At 41.5% G+C, this 15,543-nt stretch overlaps 1 long non-coding RNA gene across 1 annotated transcript; it reads right to left on the bottom strand.

Moving 5' to 3' along the window:
* Positions 1–4,325: 4,325 nt before the first annotated feature.
* On the bottom strand, positions 4,326–9,866 carry LOC140637633 (uncharacterized). The gene is made up of 4 exons (XR_012034700.1): positions 9,640–9,866; positions 9,342–9,508; positions 8,465–8,587; positions 4,326–6,751 (listed from the first exon to the last, which is right to left on the bottom strand). It is a non-coding gene; the product is annotated as an uncharacterized lncRNA (long non-coding RNA).
* Positions 9,867–15,543: the final 5,677 nt, after the last annotated feature.

Here is a 15,543-nt window from a genome sequence, read left to right as displayed (position 1 = left end):
CCCTCTCTCCCTGCCATCTTTCTCTTCCTTACTCCCTTTGCTCTCTCCTTCCTGCATTCCCTTTCTCATTCCCATGTGTCTTCAAAGTGCTAATTCCAAAAGGGCAGTGACAAACTAGGAGCCACCATCACTCCTCCCGTGGAGGAGGAACATGCACTTTAGGATGCCTTCACAGGCCTGCTGCTTTGCCCTTCAGATCAGCCGCCATGCTCATTAAGGTGAGTTATTCACCAGGTTGTCCCAGATGATGATGTTCCTAACCCAGTGACACTCTAATGTCCCCTTGCTTTAAGTTCTCAAAAATTATTTGTATTTCCTTGTCTCTTTAACTTGGTAATGAAAAGCTTGAGCTTCTGTCTTTGGTACTGATGCTAATTGATATTGCTGTTTTTGATATTGATCCAGACCCTCTGGGCATGGCGTCCCCTCTTATGCTGGGTGTTTCCAGTCTAGCTCCCCACTGTGCCCATCACGTTATTTTCCTCTCCAATGGCCAGAAACCTCCCTTTGCCTTGGGGGGCAATTATGAGTCCTAGTAATTTTCAAATTCCTCAATCCCTGCCTAGGTCCCTGTAAAACATTCTCAGGTCTCCCTGTGATAGGGACAGTTGCTTTCTTGAATGAAAGTCATTCAAACTTTTGTTCTAAACTCTAATGGGGCATCTGTTTATGCTTTTTTTTTTCTAAACACTTATCACCCCCTCATGATTTATCTCACGTGTCCCTAAAAAATTGCATTATTTTTAATTTAAATACTTGCCTCATTGGAAGCAATAATCCCTGAAATCAGGGCCTTGCTATATATAGTTTTATGTATTTTTCTTATAAATATTAATACATGTGCACAACAACACAAATTACAATGTCCATCCAGGTGCCTCTTAAATGGGCTTACCTCTCTTCTGTAGCAGCACTTCCTGTTCGGGAAACATTCTAGAGTGAGAAATCATGGATTTTGGATTAATTACAATCTGATTCGGCTTCACTGCTTGCTGTGGGAACTGGGGCAAATGTATTAAACCCAGGGTCTTGGTTTTTCCATCTGTGTGTTGGCTGCAACTGTGTCTTTCTAAGGCTTGCTTTGAGGACCTGATGCATGCATTAGGACACATGCTTATTTCCTCTTTCCCTGATGGCCACTCTCATTCCCCTGCCACCCAGTGTGTTCAACTCCTTGAGAGCCTTGGATAAATTTTAACACATTTTTAATTAGGATTACTGATCAGATGTCTCTCCCCATACATGTTTATTTAAATGTTGGTATAAAAAAGGTGAGGACATCTGACTTTCTTTCAAAGTGGAACATAAGTTCCTTGATAAATGGACAATATTTCATAATTTCTTAGCATCACCATGATGCTTGTCTGGTGCCAAGCATATGGTGGTGTTCTATCAGTACCTGCTGACCTGCTGTTGATTGATCTCTCATCCTGGCCAGAGCTCTGAGCATTGCCAAGGTGGGGCTCTGCTGGAGGTGTGGCATTAAGGCCGGTCAGCTCACATGTTCCTCAGAACAGTTCTGGCTTTAAAACAGGGCCATAAGCAGGTCCTCAGCTCTCTCTCAGGCTTGCCAATGCTTCTACCATTTCCCATCTGTGTTTCTATTTTTCCTGCGAGAGTAGCTTTATTGATCTCATTAATTCTCTTTTCCATCTTTGGCATGGCAAGGTGATATTATCCACACTTTAATGCCTCCTGTGTTTTGCAAATTATAGGATTATTATGGATAAAATGACAAGAAACACTGTTTTCACCAAATCACAGCCAAAGCCATGAACCGTCCTTCATTTAAATGGTAGGGGGTAATCTGTCCTGGGGGTCTGCTCGCCCAGGCCTGAGGGCTACAAACACAGATGTAGAATTTCCTCTCAGCTGAGATATTTCCATGTGAAGGAAAGCAGAGATTCCTTCACTTGAATGTTTTTTTATTTTTGAATTCCTGGAGGCAGTTACAGATTTCCTAATAAGGGGATTTTTTTTTCTTTTGCAGCAATTACATATGACTATTTTTTCTTCTTTTGATTGAAAATTAGTTTGAGGAAGTCTTAAAAGGAATTATCTGAAGATGCTGGAATGCAAGATTTAGAGTTCAATAAGTACTTTGTGTATGTATATATATATACACACAAGACAAGAAAAAGTCTCTCTTATGCAGTTCTTTTAGTTCGATAACTAATTAAAATCACAACCACCACCAATAGAAAAGTTTCTTCTGATCTTATCTGATACTTAGAACTCTTTACAAGAGAAGAATAAAGAAAAGGAAAATAAGTGGCTTCTCCACAGACTATGAGTCTCCCAGAACAGGGATTTCTGTATTTATAAGGGTGTTCTAAGAACTTACAGTGTCTAGAACAGAGAGAGCACCTAATAAATGTTAACTATAGAACAACATGAATAAACATTTTTGTCCTTCAACATTTTTTTCTTCAAGGATAATAATGTACACACACAACACACATCATAAGGGTACAATCCAACAAATTTTTACAAACTTAAATTCAATGGCATTGCTAGGACCCAGATCAAGAAAGAGTATACTATACTATAACCCCAGAATTCTCCCTCACAGCCTTCTCCAACTGTTACCCCCCAAATATAACCACCATGTTGACTAATTTCTTTGCCTTCTTTGAACTTCATGTAAGTGAGATCACAGAGCCTAACTTTTTTTGTGACTGCCTTCTTTTGTTCAACGTTATGGTTCTGAAATTCATTTAATTTGACATGTAGCTGCAAGATGTTTGTTCTAATTGTTATATGGTATTCTGCTATAGGTGCTGTGGACTTTGTGTTTGTGGGGTCACCCCTCACCGTCATAAATTGAAGCTCTAATCCCTAGTGTGACAGCACTTGGGAGGTGGGGTTTGGGGTTAGATTAGGTAATGAGGGTGGGGTCTTCATAATGGGATTAATGTTTTATAGGCAGAGGAAGAGACAAGGTGTCTGTCTCTGTCTCTGTCTCTCCTCATCCATATACCAGGAAAAACCATGTGAAGCCATAAGAAGACAGCCATCTGCAAACCAGGCAGAGCCCTCACCAGATACCAAATCTACTAACAGCTTGATCTTGGGCTTCTCAGCCTCCAGAATTGTGAGAAATATATATATATATATATTTTAAAAATCACCCAAATTATGTATTTTGCGATAGCTGCCCAAACTGACTGAGACGATGTATATCCCAACTGATTCATCTATCATACTGTTTTTTTTTAAAGATTTTTATTTATTTATTCAGAGAGAGAAAGAGAGGCAGAGACACAGGCAGAGGGAGAAGCAGGCTCCATGCAGGGAGCCCGATGTGGGACTCAATCCTGGGTCTCCAAGGATCACACCTGGGGCTGCAAGCAGCACTAAACCGCTGTGCCACCGGGGCTGCCCTCTATCATACTGTTGATGGGCATTTGACGGCTTCCAGTTTAGAGTTAGCATGAAGTATAGTGCTTTGTATCTTCTCATATGAGTGTTTTTCTGTTGCCGGAATGGAAATGCTGGGTCATAAGGTATGTGTGTTTTTAGCCCTGGTAGAAACTGGTGAGTTTTTTTTCTAAAGTGTTTGTACTAATCAACACTCCCAGCAATAATGTTTGTGAGTTCCAGTTGCTCCATATCCTTGCCAATGCTTGATATTAAGCTTTTTCATTCTAGTCACACTGGTGGATGTATGGTAGGATCTCACTGTATATGTATGTATGTGTGTAGGTGTGTCTGTATTCCTTTTTATTTTTGGAATAATGAAAGATTCACATGCAGGTGTAAGAAAGACACAAAGAGATCCCATATGCCCTTTACTCAGTTTTCTACAATTATAATATCTTGCATAACTATAGGACAATAACACAACCAGGAAATTGACATTGATACAACTAATCACCCTTTGTCAGATTTCATTAGTTTTATGTCCACTCATTTGTGGGTGTGCGTTGTCTAGTTTTCTGTAATCTTCCCACATGAATAGACCAGAGGACACCACCAGTCAGGACAGTCTTATCTTAAGAACCCCTCCCTACCCCCTGCCGCTACCCTTTATACCCACTGCTCCCTTCCTCCCTCCCTGCACTCTCCTCTCTGCATCCACAAATCTGGGCTCCATCGCTAGAGTTTTCACTCAAGAGAGTTCTAGATATGGAATCATATAGCACGTAATTTTTTTGACTCAGTATAATTCTCTTGAGATTCATCCCAAGTTGTTGCATGTAACAAAGCCATCCGTTTAAACTGTCAGGTAGCATTCCATGAATGAGCTTGAGAAGCGAATAAGCACCCATTCCCAAGCCATCGTTTATAGTGGTTTAATTGATTTCTTTCCTACTCAAGGGATGATAAAATAGATTTTCACATGTTCTTTCATTTGTTTATTAATTCAACCAACATTTATTAAGTACCAGCTGCATGCCAAGCATTGCGCTGGATCCCGGGCACACAAGAGACATAACAAAGCTCTGTCTTGTAGGAATGTTCCTAGAATCTATGTTTGGAGACAGACTTATAAGTCTAATAAGACAAGACAGCATGTGTTATATATACATTTCAGTCAGGAATAAAGAAGAAAATGTCTGATCTTATAATGATGGGGGATGGAAGATGAGTCCAAGAGATACTCAGTGGGGACAGATGTATAAGCCAAGTCTTGGAAGGTGAATGGTTTGCCTGATGGCTGTGAATGAGAAGGGAAGTAGGCAAAGAGTGCTTTCAGAGCAGAAAGAACAGCTTGGGTATAAAATGGACGTGAGACAGGCTATATTCCATGCAGAACTCAGTAGACCATGGCTAGCTAAGTGGGTGGGGCAGTTAAAGAGATGGAGTTGGAAAATATCACCATCTTCAGGAGGACATGCTATTACTGCAAACACTGTCACAAGCTGCTACCCAGATGCCATCAGCAGAATCCTACTAAAATACTCCAAGTCTCATGGACTCCAGCCACCCTGACTTTGCAGTTACCCAAGGATCCCTGCATTAGACATGGCCAAGAGCCATTACTCACATCACACACATTTTACACCTGTCTCAGGGGTGTTTACCTTTCAGTTGTGCTTAATGACATGGAGCATACACACACACACAAGTCCATCCACATACTCTGATGTTAAACATAAGCTTCTTTCTTGCACTTTGGTCTGAAGTGGGAATGAGGAGAATTACCTAAGTAATAATAATATCAGTATGCATGTCTGCTCTGTGTCTTCCATATAGCCCCTCCTCACCATAGCCTCAAGTCTAAGATAGACACTACTATCACACCCAATTTTTAGACAAGGAATCTGAGGCAAAATGAGATTAAATGACTTGCCCAAAGTTATAGAGATTATAAGCAGCAGGTGCAGGTTTTAATTGCATGATGAATCTCCAGAGTCCATGCACTAGGGATTGGCAGACTCATGGACAGGAGGAGCGTGGGAGCTAAGAACCAAGAGCTCTCTAGGACACTGGGTTTGAGGTAGAGGCAATCCACATGACAGGAGGTCCAGAGTTCATGTTCCTACTGCATCAAGGCAAGCTCAGTCCTCCTTTTAAGAGGTTAAAAGGGTGAAATCAGGGTTCCCATCAGTCTCCTTGGCATCTAGACCAACACACTCAAACTAAGCCTTATCTTATCATGGCAGTTTTCAGTCCACAAACATTTCCTAATTTAATCATATAAAGAGAATTCCATTACTTGGTATACAAAGGTGAGGCAAAACCATACCCAAAGGGCATTCTCTCTGGTGATGGTGCTCCCTTCCATTTCTGGAAATTGGCACATGAGCACATACTGTTCTCCGTATCTGGATTGTTCTACCTTCTTCTCCTTGTCCTCAACTGGTTTATATGCTGGCTTCTTGTAGTTTTCCCTCTGAGTTCTTTTGCAATTTATCATTACATATTTATGTGATAATTCCCCTAGTAAACATCTTCTCTACTAAAAATTAAGAGTAATAGAATGAGACAATGTTTATTTTTGATTAGCTTTTTATATCCATGGTGCAATGCCTAGCACGTAGTAGGTACTTAGTAAATGCTTACTGAGTAGATGAATGAATGAGCATATGGACAAATAAAAAATTGAGGGAATGAACGAATGAATGAATGAGTCATCAAAGCTTCATCAAAAAATATTTGGTGTCCTATAATGACATTAATTGCCTGTAATATCTTGGCTGCTGTTGACGTTACAGGGTTCTGGTGCCACCCAAGGCACAATCTTTCCAATGAATTCATGAGGTTCCCTGGTTTCTGCAAGCCCAGTCAAGCCTGACCCAGCTTGCAAGCTGGCAAGTCTGTATTTCAGTTCCTTGGTTTGATTTCCATCATCATCCACTGCAAAAGGGAGTTGTTGATTTTCTTTAATTAAGGCTGGAAGGATGGCTTCCTGAGTGGGTAATATATTTCCAGAGCTCAGCATTTCATCTGCATGGCCTACATTTCACTCAGAAATGGGGCAGATTCATTAAAAGAATGGCCAGACGGCTTCCTCTTTGGTTGCTTGTTTGCCTACATTTAATGAATGAATAAATAAACATGCCGATTCATTACCAACTTTTGAGTGGAAATAATTGCTGGGCTCCCTCGTTTGCTTGGAATAATGTTCTTTGCATTTGGAGCGCCTTCTGCCTCGGTCACTGCAGTGTTTCCCAGTCAATGGGCCAGAGGCATCCTCCAGGGGATGATATTCACCTCTGGATCACCTTGGAGAGAAGCAATCATTCTTCTGGTCCTCCAGGGTCTCATTCAGTGCGCTGAGAATGCTCATTTGTGGAAGGAGACCCTGGGACCCGAAGAAGTAAATGAGACGGATAGGCCCATTAATTCTCTGAGTACACTCTGGGGGCACCTGGGGCATTATAGTGTAATTACTACTAAGAAAGTCTAAATTCCTATGCACTTTGCCAAAAAGCATTTTACAGACAGGGAAGTACTCAGTTTTGGCCCATCTGTGAATGCTTGCCTAACTCTGGCTGTAGGAAGCCTAGAGGGCCCATCATGGTGGCTCTTGGTTGATAAAAGGAACAAGCGATCCTTGAGACTTTCTCACTCATCGCTCAATCATTAACAATCATTTGCCACGTGCCTCTGCTGGCCATGAATTGAAGATTACTGAGTCCCTCATCTCTACCCTGGATCAGCGCAATTAATGCCCAAATGGTCTCCCAGCCTCTTTCATTACCTTTGCCACTTGTATTCACTCCATGATTGCACAGTGCTCTTTTGAAAACACAAATGTCATGACAACACGCCCGTGCCAAGAATCTAACGGTTTCCCATTGAGTACAGGATTTAGTACAAAGTCTTTGCATGACCCACAGGGCCTTTCATAGGTAATCTGTCCCTGGGCTACTTCTTCAGCTTCATTTCTGCCTACCTCTTGCACTTAATCATCTGCCTGCCACATGGAACTACATGCAGTTCCCTGAATATATTATATATTTCCCATCTCTGTGTCTCTGACTACACCTTTTTCTCCACCCCTTCTCTGTGACCACTGTATATTCTTTGAGATGCTAGATCACAGAATACCAATTTATATCCCTGGAGAGGTCAGTCAGGGTATATACCTTTATGATGGAGACTATGAATAATGTAATAGGGAGTGGTGGGGCTTGGAACAAACTGGAATGCATGCCCTCTCTAAAAATGAGCACCCAGCATTCAGTCACATCTCATTGTTGCCATAGGGGATGTAAACCTGGTATTTTCAGATCCACTATTTTTATTTTATTTTTTACTTTTTAAAAAAGACTTTATTTATTTATTTGAAAGAAAGAGAGAGCAAGCACACGTAGTGGGAGCAGCAGAAGGAGAGGGAGAAGCAGGCTCCCCACCGAGGAGGGGGTCTGATGTGAGGCTCGACCCCAGGACCTTGGGATCTGGGCTGAAGGTAAATGCTTAACCAAAAGAGCCACCCAGGCACCCCTCAGATCCACTATTTTTAAAGAGAAGTTGGAAATCTGGATTTTTATTTGAAATCTTCCAATTTTTAAATGTGGTAAACATAATCATTTTATTTAATTTTTAAAATGGTGAGGCCAACCAAAGTGGGTCTGGGCTCTTAGGGCAGTTCACAGCTGCTAATTCTTGACTCCTACCTAAAAGGGATTCTTCTTGGTCTTGAAAAGGTTAATAATAACATGGCACTTCCTCAGTGAAGTCAATCCTCCTTTGTGTGTGCATTATAGCCTATAATGCACTATAGCCTATAGCTCAACTGAGAGTTTCAGGGACCAATATTTGTGTCTCTGTAAGTTAGCAGAGAACATGGCATATAGTGAATGCTCAGTAAGTGTGGGGTGAATAAACACACACACAAGCAGTTGAAGGGACAAGTGAATAAAGATGGATTTTTTTTCCATCTGTAAGCTTATAAATCATACTTAGTTCAGCAAGAATGAATGATGTTGTCATAGCTTTCTTAATGGTCAGGAAGAGAAGAGTTTTATTGGTCCAGCCTTCAACCCTGAACATAAGAGGAGTTGGCACTCACCTGTGAAAAGCATTTTGTGAGAAGACAAATATTTACCACCCCACTGGATCTGAAATTCCCACCAGTAGTACCTTCACATCACTAAAGATAATTGGAAGCATCCTTGGAGGAACCAGCTCTTTCCTGGAAGGAAATGTAAGGAGTATTGTTTCTTCTGCAAAGCTAATCTAAGAATATCCTGGGTTCTTTTCCCATTTATGATATCAACCTGCTGTGTGCTCTTAGACAACTCACTTCCCTTCCTCGGAAGTGTCCATCATCCTTGACATTTGATGTGACATGAAATTAGGCGTAACTGCTATCTTTGACAAGGTCAGAAACTCAAGTGGACATGGCCTGGGTATGGAATTTGGCAAAGTGGAACCTCCTGCTCATCTGAAGAGGACAGTCACTGGGCCACACCAGCAGACTATTGCCAGGGGATGGTATGAGCCCAGAGTTCACTGATCATCTGATTTCTTAAAGAGAAGACAGAAATCCATGATTTTACATATAGCATACCAATTGTTTAGATGTTGGCAACTACATCAACGAACCCAAAAGAAATCCAGGAAATCAAAGAACCCAAACACTGTTGGCAAAACATTTATGTTGACTATCCTGGATCCAACTCTGAAACAGCCCCTTCAAGGAGGGGAGTGAAAACTGATTGGCTAATGTTGCATTGCATGTCCACCTCTCTTATAAGATGACTTCTTAAGTCAACATCAGAAAAAAAAATTAGACAAAAGCTACTCTAAGGCACAAACTGAAAAGATAAGCATCACCTTGTCTCTCCACTGTTTCTTTTTTTTCCCCTAGTGCCAAGCATTGTTTAGCTTGAAATTGTTTGATTTGAAAAAACCCATATACCTATTATAAGCAGGTCTCTCCTTACCCATAAAAGATTTCTGCAGCCTGTTCTCAAGAAGGAGACAGCTCTTAATGATCCATGTATTCCCACCTCCAGGTCTTGCCATCCACAGAACACTTCTGCACAAGGAGACCCTGGTTCATTTCTCAGTAATTCTGACTTCTCAGGGACTGGCTTTTGTTTATGTTCTCCTGTCCAAAGCATACATATTTCATTCCAACAGCTTTTCCACATCAGCAAAATCTGCCTGACCGGCACCAGATTCCTCTGGTGCTCCTGCTCCTTCCTGATTAACTCTATTTAGATAATTTATTTTGGTTACCTGTTTGCCATTTGGGAGATCGATACAAATTTAAATGAGAAGCAAAGAGTATTTGCAGGCACTTCAAGTGTTGATCAAACACAGAGCTGGCTGCTGAGGTTCTGCCTTGAAGATGAGTTCTCTAGAGACCTAGGGATCCTCAGGATCTCATCTTCCAAAAAAAGATGAGAGACGGGAAGGCAGAGAGAGAGGGAAGGATGGAAGTGCAGAGAAACTGGAGAGAGAAGAAAAAGAAAAAAAGAAAAGAAAACAGTGGCCAAACCAGTTTCTCAGCTTTCTGGTTGGGTTGGCAAATATCAAGCGCCTTTAGCCTTTGTCTAAACTTCTGTACAGATAAACTGCATGCTGAAACCTGACCTATGTTTCTGCTTATATTCATTCCCAGGTAAAGCAAAAAGACACTGCCAGCTCATCTGTGCACAAGTTTTTAGCTCTCAATGCATATTTCAAATAGCAGGCAGGTGCTGACTGTAGAATTGCACTCTCCTTCAGGGTGCTGGTACTGTGTACTCCAGAATCTGATCTGATTTCACACATGCTTTCCCCAGTAGTGACCAGGCTCCAACCTTCCTGAATCAGACCAAATCCTGTGTATTTGGGGGGAGAGGGGACGGAGTACCTTTTTGTCCAGACTCAGTGACCTCCTTCCTATTAGTTCCCTAGACACTGCCTACTTTCTTAAGAGAAGCAGATGGTTGGAGAAGGCATTTTTCCAAAGAGGCCCTGGGCCAGGTTGTGGCCATGTGGCCACATGTATGGCCAATCGGAGGAGTGAGGGAATTAGGAGCCATGGTTGGACTCTGCCTTTCTGAGTTTCTACCCAGCCCTGTGACTCTGTACTCCGTCCTGACTGTGGCATCTCCACTCATGGGGAAGGCTGTGTTTAATTTAATCAACGGAACTGTATATTTGGTTCTCCGTCTGGAGGAAAATACAGATTCACACATCAAATCAGATATAGAAATCAATTCTGAATAGATTGAATATGTAAATGTATAAAAGAAATAAGAAGGAAAGAGACTATATGTATAAACTCAGAATGTGAGAGGACCTTCTTAAGTGAGACAGGAAGTCCAGAAGCTGCACAATAAATGATTGACAAGCTGATTGTAAAAAAAAAAAAAAAGAAAGAAAGAAGAAAGAAAGAAAGAAAGAAAGAAAGAAAGAAAGAAAGAAAGGAAGAAAGAAAGAGAAAGAAAAAAATATTAAACCTGTTCAACCAAAGACCACATAAAAACAGAAAACAAGGATAACCAGGATGGAACATTTGCAATACCCATGATTCATAAAGGGGTTAGTATTCCAAATAGCTGGAGGTCTCCTGTGAACTGATAAGAAGGAAGGTAACCAAGTTTAAAATTGGGAAAAACACACAAATAGGAACAGGTAATTTGGGGCAGAAGGCCATTGACTATAAGAACATGGCTCAATCTCACTGATGATAAGGAAAGTGTCAATGAAGGGCAACCATGTGGCACCCTTCATCTTCTATCTGTGGCAAAAGATTAAAAAGACAGATAAACTCCGGCACTGGAAAGGATGTGGGAAACTGATAATTGCACATACAGGTGGTTGGAATGGTATATACTGTTTTTACGATGTCATCCTAGTAATATTTATTAAAATAAAAAAATATCCTTGGCATTAGGCCCAGCAATTCCCTATTTTGGGTGTGTATGCATATCCCAGAAATAAAAGCTTTGCAGAGGCTTATTTGTACAAGGACAAACATGTACATTAGAGCATCATGTGTAGTATCCTCCTACAAGGAAAAGAAAAGAGAAATGCAGAAAGGTGTCAGGCAAATGAGAGAGAGGAAGAGGGAGAAAGAGGGAGGGGGAGAGGCAGGGAATGAAGAATATTCTGGATGCTTATAGAAGGGAAAAGGGTTAATGAAATATGGTAAACCATACAAGATAATATGATGCAGTCATTTAGAGGAATGAGTCAGATCTCTGACAGAAAGTGCAGGTAACATTTATTTAGCTTAGTTCTTGATACTGAAGGTGGGGGTTTGGAGCTGGGCCACTTGGACTTGATTTGACATTTATGAGCTTGCAAGTTAAAGAACTTCGCTCTGCCTGTTTCCTCATCTGTTGGCTGAGAAAACTCATGGGAACATTAGAGTTAATCACGTAAACTGCTTAGAACCATGCCTGGTAAATAATAAGCTTTAACAACTGTTAGCTATTATTATTCATAATGTAGGATTCCACTTTGGGTGAAGCAATTAAAAAATTAAAAAAAAAAAAACTACCCAGAGATCTACTTGTACCTACTGTTTGAGGAAATAAACCACAGCGGAGGTGGGCATGTAACAGAGGAAGAAGAGGTGGGATTTGAAGGGGGAGACTGATCGTTTCTTTTCTTTTCTTTTTTTTTTTTTAAGATTTTATTCATTTATTTGGAAAGAAAGAGAGAGTGTGAGCAGAGGGAGGGGCAGAGAGAGACAATCTCAAGCAGAGTCCATGCTGAGTGTGGAGCCCGACACAGGGCTTGATCTCACCACCCTGAGGTCATGACCTGAGCTGAAATCAAGAGTCGGATGCTGGGCAGCCCGGTTGGCTCAGTGGTTTAGTGTCACCTTCAGTCCAGGGCCTGATCTTGGAGACTCGGGATCAAGTTCCACATCAGGGTCCCTGCATGGAGTCTGCTTGTGTCTCTCCCTCTCTCTCTCTCTCTCTCTCTCTCTGTGTGTGTGTGTCTCTCATGAATAAATAAACAAAATCTTAACAAAAAAAAGAGTCGAATGCTTTACAGACTGAGCCACCCAGGAGCCCCAAGATTGAGCATTCCTCATTATATTCTTATCATTTACATGTTACAACTAATACAACTAATATTTAACATTTAGGTAACCTTAGGGCTATAGCAGTTGTTAAAATACTGAAGTATTTGTGCACCAGTTGGTAAAGGATGTCTCCTACTATCCTGACCATTCTGTGCCCTTTCCTAGGGTCTTCCCCTCCCTCCAGCCTTTCCCATCATCCAGCAGGTACAGGGTTAATGCTTTGGTTGCCCAGGGGGTCTTCAGATTCCTACTCTAGCCTAAAGCTTAGCTCACTTGTCTATCACAGTTGTGTATTCCAAATATCATCCTTGCAGACAGCAATATATTACCTGTGTAATTTTATTTTAAAAATCAATAAACTATAACATGGAATAGAGTGCAAGCCTATATTTCTGCATCTTGGTGGTATTCACCAAAGCCAAGACTGACTTGTGTGATTTGCAAACTGCCGCCTTCTTCTCCACCCGTCTCTCACCCACAGTGATATTCAAATTACTCTCTACCTGAAGCTAGCATGGTAAATAATTGAACCTCTGAAAGAATATTAAAGACTTAAAAAAAATCACCTTAAATAGTACCTACACAGACTTTTACCGCAACCTACAGGGTGTCTTCCTTAAATTCACTGCTCAAAATCTCTTGAGCCCCAGAAGTCTTTTAGAATAATACCAGGAAATGAATACCTACCTGGTAATGCATTATAATTTCTAGGTCTGGCTGTGGATGGAAGCCAAGCCCAGGTTTGTACAAGTTGGAAAAGAATAAAATGTCCCTGGCTGCAAATAAATAGCAGTGCCAATAACAGATTATAATGTACTATATCCCCAGAAGCCTAGGAGGAGAGAATTGAGCAAAAAGATTAGATAATTAGCCTAAAATGACAAAGTAAGCCCCTCTAAGCTGGCTCTGTTATAGGGGAGACAGTGGGACCCAGTAAGGAAGCTTCTGTTTAAAAGCAAGAGCAATACAGATGACAGGCATTGTTTCAGCACTGAAAATATGTCCCAGGACTTCAGAGGATATTTTGATGGGACCCATTTCACAGATATGGAAGCCAAGGTGCAGGAAAGTTAACTCTCCACCCACTAGTCTCAGATTTTGGTGAACCAGATGTGAAAGCAGGTGCCTCTGTCACTGAAGTCCACACTAGTCCACCAAGCGAGGCATTTCTGTCTACAGGAGACAAAGAGCCACAGAAATGATGAGAGAGGTAGGTCTCTGAGATGTTTTAAAATCAGGATCAGTGGCCAGAGCTCAGATGAAAAACCAGCCCATTTCCATCCAGGTGAAAGGATTTCTAGCTCATGTCAAGTTTCACTTCTGTCATGGTAATTCACTTGTTATCTGGCAAGATGCAGTCCTTTCAGCAGGAGCATGCACACCCCTGCCTTGCTCAGGCCACATTTCCCCCACTCTTTACCACTGCCTCTGGATGAATTTAGGGGTGAAGATGCTGTGTCGATGGTAGGAGTCCCCACAGTGTTCCTCCGACATTAGACTGACTGAAGTAAAAGGAGGGAAGATCTAGGGGGCACCTTCACTCATAGGAAGAGATGCTTGGTGATTATATTTACACAGGGCAGTAATTCTTTACCTGCTGAAATGGAATGTGATGGTTAGGCAAAATGTTATTGACATGCTCCAATTTTCTGGGAGAGGTGTTTCTTGGGGACAGATTTCCTCAAATTCTCAAAGGGGTCTGTAGCCCAAAAGAGGTTAATAACCCATTGTCATGGGGTCTCTGAATCAAATGTTAGGACATTCATGTCCATTCATTCCTTTCAATCCATGCATAGTTACTGAGATCCTATTACGGGCAAGACATTCTCAGATACAAGGACTACAATGGGGAGCCCAACTGATGCTTCCTCTTTCATGGAGTTTGTATTTGAGTTAGGAGACAGCCGTTACAGGACTCTTTTGGTGGCTCCTTAATAAGATAGTGGTAAGAGCTTCAAAAAGCAAGAGGACAGTGCAGTGAGGATATATTTCTTGGTCTAGTCTGATTAGGGATAGATTCCCCGAGGCAGTAAAATTTAAGCTGAGCTCCAAAGCATGAACAGTTGGGAGGTAGGATAGAATCAAGTAAAGAGTATTTTAAATTCTAGCTACTCAAAATGTGGTCTTCAGACCAGCAAGCATCAACATCACCTGGGAGCTTGCAGGAAATGCAAAGTCTCAAGCCTCACCTGGGATGTTGCAAACAAGAATCTGAACTTTTTAACAAGATCCCCAGTTGATTTATATTTGCATTGAAGGCTGAGAAGTGCTGCTCTGAAGATACGGAACAGTATCTGAGGAACTTGAAGGGGATCAGGTGTTCCTGAGACTTTGAGAGAGAGAGAGGTGGTGGTGATGGCAGAAGAAATGATGCTGGAGAGAGGGGCAGACCACATCAGATTCTTGTAGCCATATTCAGCAATAAAAAATATTTAAGGGCAAATAAATGATTATGCTTCTGGCAAGATCTTCTAAAACCCTAATTTGGCAGCTTGATGGGGTTTCATATACAATGAGTGTTGAGAATAGCAAATGTTTATAGTCACCCATCTCCCCTGCACATCATTTCTGTGTCCTCATCTGTAAAATGGGGATAACAAATCCTCCCTTGTAGGGTCACTGCAGGGCAATGGAGCACTGCCCAGAATGCTCATATATCAAACTGTGTGCATAGGAAGTATTTAATAGATGAGTTTACGTCTCACTGGTTCAACAAATGTTTGTCCTGGACCTTCAGTCTAAGCCCCGAAATGGGAGCTGAAGATGTCACAATGAACGAGAAGTGATCTATAGCCTCAGGGAGCTCAAAATCACTTTGGGGAAGCTGGGACTCCAACAGGTGATTATGATAGATTGATAAGCAGTATGACAGAAGCAGGGGGGCTGTAGGAGTATACACGAGATAGATAACAGTGCAAGTTCCAGGATATCCAGGAAGCTCATGCAATGCCTCATGAAGGAAGGGACATCTAGGGTGATCCTGAAGAATGAGTTGGAGACAGCAAGCCCAGGAAGCAGAGGTGAACGTGACAGACCCTGAGATGCATTTACAACATCCAGAACCAAAAGCAGGTTAGATTTTTAGAATATACAAAGAGCTCCTGTAGATTATG

The sequence above is a fragment of the Canis lupus genome, chromosome 8, assembly GCF_048164855.1.
Source record: "Canis lupus baileyi chromosome 8, mCanLup2.hap1, whole genome shotgun sequence".
Classification (NCBI taxonomy): Eukaryota; Metazoa; Chordata; class Mammalia; order Carnivora; family Canidae; genus Canis; species Canis lupus.
This window is presented reverse-complemented; position numbering and strand designations above follow the sequence as displayed.